This window comes from Gavialis gangeticus, unplaced genomic scaffold (assembly GCF_001723915.1).
Source record: "Gavialis gangeticus isolate Ggan-Ray unplaced genomic scaffold, GavGan_comp1, whole genome shotgun sequence".
Lineage (NCBI taxonomy): Eukaryota > Metazoa > Chordata > Crocodylia > Gavialidae > Gavialis > Gavialis gangeticus.
In genome coordinates, this window is record NW_017729030.1 from 64283324 (window position 1) to 64293627 (window position 10304).

The following is a 10304-nucleotide window of genomic DNA, read 5'->3' on the forward strand; positions in this document are numbered from 1 at the left end:
CCCAAGGTGCTGCGACAGGAAATGAAAGTAAACACTGTACTTTTGTTTGGGGGGGGAGGGGGTGATGCAATACCGCTTCCTGTGAGGTCTTTGAATATGGCTCACTGGCCCACTGGGTGATAAAAAGTTCATGATCCGGCCCCGCATTCAAAAAGGTTGGACACCCCTGCCCTAGATGCGTTCCAGCTTCATGCCCACATATGAAGGCAATTTGTACCTATGTAAGTCCAAGGCATTTCTCTCCCTCCAGGCTGAGAGTTGCCACACAAGAACACAGTCTAGGCAGGAGGTTTCCAGGGGCCAGAGAAGGTTTATCTTCCTAGCTCTGGCCCTTCTCCTTTGTCCTTTCCAACTGAATGTGATATCATTGCCTGCCAATGGTACATAGGTAGACCAGGTTCTTTGGGTAGATGTGGTATCTTTTATTAGACCAATTGAATAGTTGGAAAAATTATTCTTTGCAAGCTATCAGGCACAAACACCCTTCTGTACCATTGGCAGGTAGTTGGTTGTAGCTGTTTGTCTACAAATGTAGGCAGACAAGGTTCTTTGCATAGATGTGATAGCCAACTATTTAGCTGATCTAATAAAAGATATCACATCTACCCAAAGAACCTTGTCTGCCTATGTCCTTAGACCAACGGCTACAACCAGCAACTCTACCTGCCAATGGTACAGTCTTCCTGGCCCACTGAGAAGGGGCTTTGGGGGAAGAAGGGGCAGAAAGGAAGGGAATTCAGCTCCCCCACCCTCCACTGAGTCCCAGACCAGGGTTCCAATATCAAGGTTCCAGTTTTCAGTCTAGCAGCTCTTTCTTCGGGCTTACCTTTCAATCTCACCATCAATGACTGCAACCTGCACAAGTTCCTCAAGACCCCATCTTCCCTTCAAGGTTTCCAGTATAGAGCTCCCTTCTCACTGTCCATGCCACTCTCTTGCTCTGTACTGGAGTCTAAGCCTGGCCCTTGACCAGTTCCCAGGTGGTGCAGATTGCCACAGAGTTAGAGCTTCCTGGGCTCTCCAGAAAGCCCTTTCTCTGCTGTATGGGATTTGTAAACCCTATCACACTATAGGCAGTATGATTAAGTGGGTAAGGTGCCAGCTTAGAACTCAGGTCACCCAGGCTCATTTCTTGCCATCGACTCTTCATACAAGTCCTCTAAGCCACAGTTTCTCAACCCGTGGGTTGCAACCCAAAAGTGGGTCACAAGCATACATGAAAGGGTCGCAAACAAATGTTAAAAATGGATTATCCTCGAAAGGAGAAAAATGTGGGAAACCGTGGATTTTCCCTTGCAGGCTGGCAGAGTTCCAGCCTGCAAGGGGCAGCTTGCGGCACCCCCTGCCCCACACATTGGGGAAGTCTGGGGACAGAGGACAGTGGGTCAAGAGTGAGGGGCAGTGGGTCGGGACTGGCCAGTGTTTACAAATGGGTCCTAGTACAAAAAAGGTTTAGAACCACTTCTCTAAGCTTTCCTTTCCACCCTTCCTTTTGTCTTGTTTAGTTAGACTGTAAGCCCTCCATGGGAACTAGAGAGTTCTAGGAAGACCTGCTTTTCCTCCAAGACTCCTCCCTGTACTCAGTGCTCAAGGCTGTACCTGTCAGGCATAGCTGACCCCAAAAGATGCTTGGAGGCTAGAATTTTTGTGGGCAATATCCTTTATTGGACCAGCTGCACATCTGAGATAAAGTTAGTCCAAGCTTTGAATACAAAGCATTCTTCATCAGGTCACAAGAGGTACAAGAGACAAGTGCTCATGCGTACACACGGACAGAGATTGTGGGATTTTCAGAAATGCTCATCTTTGACATGACTCTAGTCTCCTTAACATCCAGGGAAGTTTGACAGTCGATTTCAGTAGGAACAAGAGTTAGACTGATGCCAAGTACTCAAAATACAAATCCCACCCACAGGGGTAAATAGTTGGACCGACAAAGAAACACCTTTCCAATCCTTCTCAGACACAGCCCAATAAAGCTTGTGAACTAATTAACGGGACTTTGTTTTCTTTTTTTAGCATTTTGTTTGAGACTGATATTTCAGAACTGAATTTTTTTAATCACAGTAGATGTTATTTGCTTCCCCATGCATTTTAACTCTTTTCTTTTCTTCCCCTTTGCTCAGCTTACATTGTCTGCCCTTAGAGGAAACGGCTCAGAATTCTGAACACTAGATGAATACAAAAAGACCTCTTTGGGTGTTTATTTGATCTATTCCCATGATTAATGTAGTGATTCACATGTGATACTGGCATTTTAGATCTCTCTGGAGAATTAAAGTTAAGTCCACAGGCATGTCACTGTAAATAAATGAAGCGCCCAATAACGGAAGAGACACTGTATTAATATGTAATTTCTTCCCCAGTATGAATGCTAATTACTAACCGTGCAGGGCTTATGTCTACTTTCTAGTGTGAGTGGAATGTCTAAATGTCTTATTTTGTATCATTTCTGTTAGAATTGCAAACAAAAACATATTTTAATGTAACCGTTCCTTGCAGACATTATGGGGGTGTAACACTGACTGTTGTTTTTTATGGCTGAAGTAATTTGGTTTGAAAGCTTGCAAAGAAAAGAAATGCAGATCCACTGTAATGCTCCTCTCAGAAATTAATTTCATTTTGCACAAAATGATATGGTGTGATGTGTTATTGTTCTCTTCTTGAAAATGTCAATTCTAGGTTGCTTTCCTGATATTTATTTTAACTTCATAAGATTCTTTTACATTGCCTAAAAATAATATTAGACTCTTTTCTTTTAAACCTAACACAAGCACATAGAATGTATTAGGCAAGGACTAAGGCCCAAACCACAAAAGACCTGCAGTGTGAGACCACTAGCAGACTTAGGAGGATCTACAAACCTCACCATGACCTGGCAGGTGCTTGAAAGGCTGTCAGGCATCTAGAGGGAAAGCTCCCTAGCTGCCTGGAATTATGCTACTGCACTTGCCTAGAGACTGCTGCCATCCTAACAAGCCTGTTGTAGCCAGCATCCATCTAGTGTAGAACTATTTAGGATCCACAGCAGGGCTGGACACAGGCACGGGCAAACCAGACAGCTGCCCGGAAAAGGGGGCCCGAAACTGGGGCGTTTTTTCCGCTGTCCAAATATTATTATCGTTATCTCTGGTGAAGTGGGGCCCGATACTTAAAGTTCGCCCAGAGCCACCAGGAAGCTACGTACCATACTGATCCACATGCTTCGCACCCCTGGGCACAAGGCCCCCGAACAGTCTGATCCAGAAAGTGTCCTTAGGGCATGTTAAAACACTGACTTTGAGTATCTAATTCAACACAAAACACAGCAGTCACCACCACTTTTGTTCAAAAAGGTAGTTGGTGGTGGGACCACCCATCTCCTATACCCAAACCAAGAGCACTCATTCAGGAAGTGAAGGACAATGGTGCAAGTGCCTTCCTTAGCCACAGGAGTTTCAAATCCACATCTCCCACCTCTCAGGAGAGTACCCTAATCAGCAGGCTATAGAATAGTCTAGGGAGGTACCCTGTTGAAGCTTAGCCAAAGGGGCCAGAGAAAGCATGGTAGTAAGGAGCTGGGAGAGGTGGCTGAGGTAGGCCTAGAAGCCAAGTCCCCCACTCCCAGGGGGAATGCTCTAGCCACTAGGCCATGATAGGAAAGGTGGGCAGCATCAGATGGCCAAGTTTCAAAAGAAAGAGCAAGCGAGTCCACCATACCCAAAAAGTGAGGTAGGTGCTTAATCTAGGAGATAGCTTTGAGTTCTGAATCCCAATCTCACCTGGATGCATAACCCTGAGCTGCAGGAAGATGCCACAGTGATGCTCGAGATTACCATGCCCAAGTATCTTTGTAGCTCTAGCCTTAAGTCATTTAGGTCAGGATGCTATTAGAACGTAGGTATGTATTTTTTAGCATAGGCAATTCCACTGATATCAGTGGGTCCAGTCATATGCTTAAAGTGAAGGGTGGCTGTCTGATGCAAACAGATGCAGGGCTTCAGGCAGCATACATATGGCTCAATTCTGCAACACCTTACTCACACGAGAAGTGTCACTGACCTCTTACAAATAATTCTAGCTCATGAGCATCAGAAGTCACACACCATCAAGGTACAATATCCTGACCACCCTCACCATTTATATAGATAAATGTGAGCAGTATTTATCAGGCCTGATTCTTTACAAGTCTCCTTCTCCCTCCTTATTTGCCTCGCATCTGTAAACAGATTACCTAGCCTGCTGGCTTCCCCAGACAGGGGTTGCTTCCTGAGGAGCTCCACAGCCAGTCTTCTCAGATCACACAAAGTCTTTAGGCAACAAATAAAGAAACAAAACCAAACCACTTCTGCCTTACCCAAGCACTCAAGAGCCAGTCCGGCTCACAGCACAGCAACTTAGCCCCTTCTTTTAGCTTTCAAGCAGTCCCATGCACAGCTTGCTTCCTTCTCTGTTACTTATTCTCCCAAGATCTTTCTGGGAGCTCTTTTTAAAGCTGCTAGCAGGATGCTGTCTTCCAGCCAAATGCCATGCAGCTGGGCTTTCTCAACAGGGCTAACAATTCCATCTTAAAAGGAGCAGGTCACCATGTTATACCATCCTTCTTTCTTCTTGGTTTCAGAGAGACAAAGCTTCCACCTTATTAATTTACTTAGTCTGCATCCTGACCCCCAACTCCCTCTCCCTAAGTCAAACACTCAAGTTCTTCCATATCCCAAACCAGCCATTGACCACAGGTCCACACACTCCACTGTAAGAGAGGTGAATTTGACACAGGTAAAGACATTTGGGTATAGTACGGACTGGCTTGAAACTTCCCCCAAACTCAAAGTGAGCCAGAGACAAACTTTTGGCTAAGCTCTCAGAAAGCACAGATGATATTTATTTGCTGCCTTAATTATTTTTGCACCCCTCTGCCCTTGCTGGTTTCATCAGTGAATGGCAGTGGAAATACACCATATAGAAGTCTGTTACTGCCATATGTCCACAGAGTCCAAATCAAGGCATGTTGGAAATCTCTTAGGAAACCTGATGCCACAAGATTTCCAGCTCAATTTCTTAAACAATGAAGCTAAACTTTCTTTCTTTAAATGTTCATAAGGAATTACTGATGCATCTACACGTGCAATTAAGGTGAAGCAATAAACTCCAGAGTTTATTGCTATTTGAACATGTGCCTGGGAATGCAGCACATTCAGCCAGGTCAGAGCAGCCGTGGCCAGCAGGAAACCCAGGAGGTCAGCCAGCCAGCCTGGGGCTGCTCCTTCCAGCTCAACGTGCTGAAGAGGGGCTGCCTGGGGCACTAGAATGCTTCAGTGCAGGGCTAGCCAGCAGGATGCACCCTTGTGCCCCAGCCAGCTGAAGCAACATCTACACATGCACTTCTGCAAAGATTTTACTCTGCAGCAGGATAGTACTTGTATTTATAAGTACTATCCAGATGTGGAGTAAATTAATTTACTCTGGCCTAATAGGGCCACACATGTAGATGCATAATGTTTACTGAGGAGCTAATTAGTCTACTGCTCAGTAAATGTCTTGTATAGACATGCCCAGTGCATAGCAAAGGTGATATGTTGGAAGAGACAGCACACTTTTCTCTCTGTCAACACAGCTGTATTGTGGCTGGCAGAAGCATAAGCCTCCCTCCACACTGACCTACTGACATACCTCCACCCTTTCACAGCTTCTAAGGGCTAAGAGGGTTCTCCATTCTGCCAACTAGTTCTATCCTTAGCTTTTAAAATCAATCTACGAACAAAGCTGTCACTTCTGCTCTTGCATATGTGACACAACCCTTCTCTTCACTCAGTAAGAAAGGTTTGAGTAAATGTGGCTAAGTTCCACATCACCATGACTGCTGGCAGAGCTTGTTTAGCGTGTTCACTGTAAATGCACGATCTCTGACTGACCTTTTTTCTCTGTTTTTCTCACTGCCACTCCTCCCCTTGCCACACACACACTCACACTCCTGATTTCTGGGACTGCAAATGTTATTCACAAATATTCTCTGAACTCTTTCTGTAAACAGACTTCAGCCAGTGGGGTGTTTGCAAACTGATCACATCTGACAGCTGCGTGTCAATGAATTGGGGGCACCAAATTGGTACCGTTGGATGTCTAGGATTGGTTCTATCCCTGACTAGACAAAAAACTGTAAATAAGAATAACAATTAACAACTCACAAATAAGATTTAATGACTGATCATTAGTGACTGTTCTTAGCCATACTCAAGTATCCTTTTTTACATGTCAACATTTTATGTTGCACTTAACTGATTTGAAAAAGAAAACAACAAAAATATACAGCAATTATGCAAGGAGCACCCACCTACAAAAGCTGGGAGCATGCAGATAATTTAATGGGAATATTTATCTTGTTTCTTTCTATTTGAAATTAAATAGGAATAATAATACTGTATATAATAGATATACAGTATATAATACAGTATTATACAGTATATAATACATACTGTAATTTTCCCAGATTATAATAAAATCTCCCCTCAAAAGCCCTAATAGAATTTGACTCTAGTGTCACTTCCATTCTTCTCCCACAGCAATAAAATGTAGCTGTGTTCATTTTGCATTTCAAACTTGCCTGAGTTTTGCTGGTCTAGTTAATTTTTTGAGGGGGAGGGAGGAGGGGCAGGGGGAACCTTTCCTTATGACTGCATGATTTCTGTTCAGAGATATATAGTGATGAGAGAAGGGAAATATTTGCAAGGTGGCTCAAACAGCAAAATAACTCAGCAGCTCATTCTAATTCTAGCCTCAGCAGCAGCAACAAACCTGCAAGGCGTTGTAAGGGAAGCAGGCACATGTGCTCCATTTTTAAATGTTGGTCCAGCGCACCCACCTTAAAATGAGTAGAGTGACATGACTCCATTACCACTTGGGCAATGGTCATTACAGCACAATCAGTAAATCCTTTTTTTTTTTTAGTATGGGGTGATGGTGCAGTGATATCAGAGTATCCACAAAAATATTCTAGTAAACATGCCAACATGATAAAGCTATAATTACCTATTAAAGTTTTACCATGGAATTTAGTACCTCTAAAATACAATCCTGCTAATCCATTTATCTGAGTAAGATTAGGAGGTTGTAGCAAAAGGGTTTTGATAGCACAGTAATTTCTAAAATTGCATGCTCCAGGGCCAGTGTAGAAGCATCTGGCAAGGCTGATTTTAAAAAGCCTGATCTTCTGAATTCTCACGCACATTTGTGGGTAGCCATTACTCCTGGGACTAGCTTCAGTGTTTCCAATGGAAGAAAAGGTTTCTGGAATGGGGCCTGTTAACTTGACAATTTTACAATTCTCTCATGAATACTTTATCCCAAATTATCCCTAATGATCTTAACAAAGTCAAGACAGATGCATAGTTCTCACAAGAGACGCATCAAGCTGCAACAGCTTTAATATTCTTAAGGAAACAACGGCTCCTGCAGAGACTCTCTGCATTTCATTTCAATCTGGAAGAACTAATAAAAGTGTTAATGACTCTGGTCATTTTACCTGCTTCCTAGCACTTCAGTTATTCCATTTCCTACACTATGAAATGAGATGGCAGCTCTTTCATTACCTAATTACTTCAGGTAAATGGAGAGGCAGAGGAAAACAATCCTTATCTGCAGTTTTTAAATCCCTAACTGTATATACTTCTCTTACAAATTCTTCATTCCACTTATCTGAAATTCACCAGCCCTTGCAAATATGTCTCTATTGAACATTTTGGAGAAAGAGAAAAAAATTATGAATGCTTGGCTTTTAAGTTTAATTGGATGAGTTATATTTGTATTATAATTCAGCTGTACTGGGTAAGCAAACCAGGTGTACAGCATACCCCTCTATGCCAAGGCATACAGCTCTCTATTATGTTCTTCAGTTGGGCAGACTTCATTAAAACTCCCATCTGTTACTAACACTACCAAACAGAATTTGGCCTGATCTGTGTATTTAATCATTTGTTTACAAAGCCTCATTAGGAGATATTGATTAAAATATAATAATAGTTTGCACTCAGGCAGCTGCCTTTTATTTAATTATCTCAAAAGTACCTGCCTTTCAATAATAGCTGCATTGCAATAGCTCTGTGAGGTAGGAGCATGCAGGTTGTTGTTGGTGAGACAGAGATATGCAGGAGTTTGGTATGGGGTTTTCAGAGAAACTTAAGAGCACTCAGTACACAACTCCTATCGGCGTTCAGTGACACCTGTGAACCTCCCAGCGTAGGTGAGTGTCACTGGGGCACATCATGGTTCAAGAGCAGCTCTAGGACTAGAACCCAAGCATTAGGTTATGCCCCATTAAAGCAAAAGGGAGTTACTTCCCTTTCTCCATATCTTAGCTAATTTGGAACTCTTGATGCATTTTGCAGGCAATGGATTTGGCATAGACAGTAGCTGTTGCATGTACATATAGGCAACACATCCAGTTTAGCCCCATCCCCACCATCACCACAAGGTGCGTGTCCAAGAGGCCGTGGTTGTGGCTACATTGCTTTTACTCTTGTATGGCATCCGAGGCCCAGATGAATTGGCATAGATTTGACCCTGGAGACTTATCTTTATGCGCCCTGACTTCATGATGTACTGCATCATCCCCTGTTCATGGTTTACGAATGCTAATGAGTAGGAAATAGCTCAGTCCAGCCTGAGGAAAGCTTCTGCTCTTAGCTCTGTAGGTGGAAAATTGGAATAACTCTCCTGACTCTTGGATTAACACTTCAGGAGCTGAGAGCAGAATCCTGCCCCTAATCTTCATTGCCAATAACAAAGGAACCTGTTGGGATTTGCTGGCCTCTCCCAGTTTGGTTGCTCCACAGAAAATCCATGTCTAGCAAACTGCTGTGCAGAAGCAGCTGATCAACCTTTGTGGATCTGACATGTGAAGCTGGCTAGGAAAGATTACACAGCTGTCATTATCATTGCCCACAGAAGGAACAAAACTCTTTCTGTTGTTTGTTTATTTACACCAATGTCTTGATCTTAGTTCAGGCACAAACCAACAAGTGTCAAAAACCGGTCAAGTTGCTCTGCTAATGTTTGCTAGCCATGTTCTTATTGTTCAATGGAGATGCCCCTGCCGCAAAGAGTGTAAGTGTGCTAACAGCTGCCGTAACCTTTACAGCATAAGGACCAGAGCAGTAACAATTCAAGGTATTGTCTATTGGCAGACTACCCTTGCTCTTCTAGGTACTGTGGCCTTGGGAGAGTTCAAACATTCCTAAAAGAGTTCTAACCTTAATAAAAGAAAAGACAGCGACACGAAAGGTAAGTATGCAGAGCTGAGACAGCATCCGTAAGACAGGCTGCGTTAAAACCAGGGACACAGCATTCACCCCATCAGATTATGGACTGAAATTTTGCTTTGCATGTGCCTGATCCAGCCCTGGGTTTCAAGGGGTATCACTTTTTATTCCTCTAAGTGGCCATGCCTAATTGATCAGCAGGAATCCAGATTTTCCATTTCCCACAAGAAAACAACGGATTTTCCTCTTTGCCAGAAGAGCCCATAGATTTTGCAGTTTTGCAAAGAGCTCTCTGCCAGCTGGCAGAGTTGCAGCCTGCTGGGAGAGAGTGGAAGGAGGGTGGTCAGGCAGGGGGAGCCTTGTGCATGTACATGTAAATGGCCAATAGGCAGCCTGGAGCGCAGCTCCCGCAGGTAAGGAGGGGCTGGGGATGGGAACAGAGGGAGGGAGTTGGGCAGGGCTGTGGCTGGGGCTGCTGCCCAGCTGGGTGGTGTGTGGGGCTTGGGGCCCAGGGCCACAACGCACAGCCGCAGAGCGCCGGCAGGGAGTGGAACAGGGCTGCAGGCAGCTCATTTGGGGGGCAGAGGATGGGGCCATTTTCCCCACCACTGCACACTCCTGGGGGGGGAGGGCAGGGGAGACCTGTGCCCCTCAGATCTGTGCACGGGCAGGGTGAGCATGTGCTGCCCGCTGCAGGTTTGCATTGCTGCCCTGCTGCCCTCTCCTGGGGCCTCCACAGCCCAGCAGGTATGACCCAGCGCGGCAAGGCAGAGCAGTGCCCGGCAGGAAAGCTGCTTGCCGCTGCAAGCTCTGCACTGCCCTTGCAATACATCCCCTGCCCATCAGGCAGCAGCGAGGGGACAACCCCACGCCACTGCCCCCACTGCTGCCATGCCAGGGGACGTGTCTACAGGGCAGTGCGGCGCTCACAGCAGCAAGCAGCTTTCCTGCGCAGCCGCGCTCTGCCCTGACTCCCTGGGTCACACCCGCTGGGGTGTGGAGGCCCCAGGGGAGGGCAGCAGGGTGGGAGCCTGAACCCACAGCAGGCAGCCCCCCCCACCCCTGGCCCAC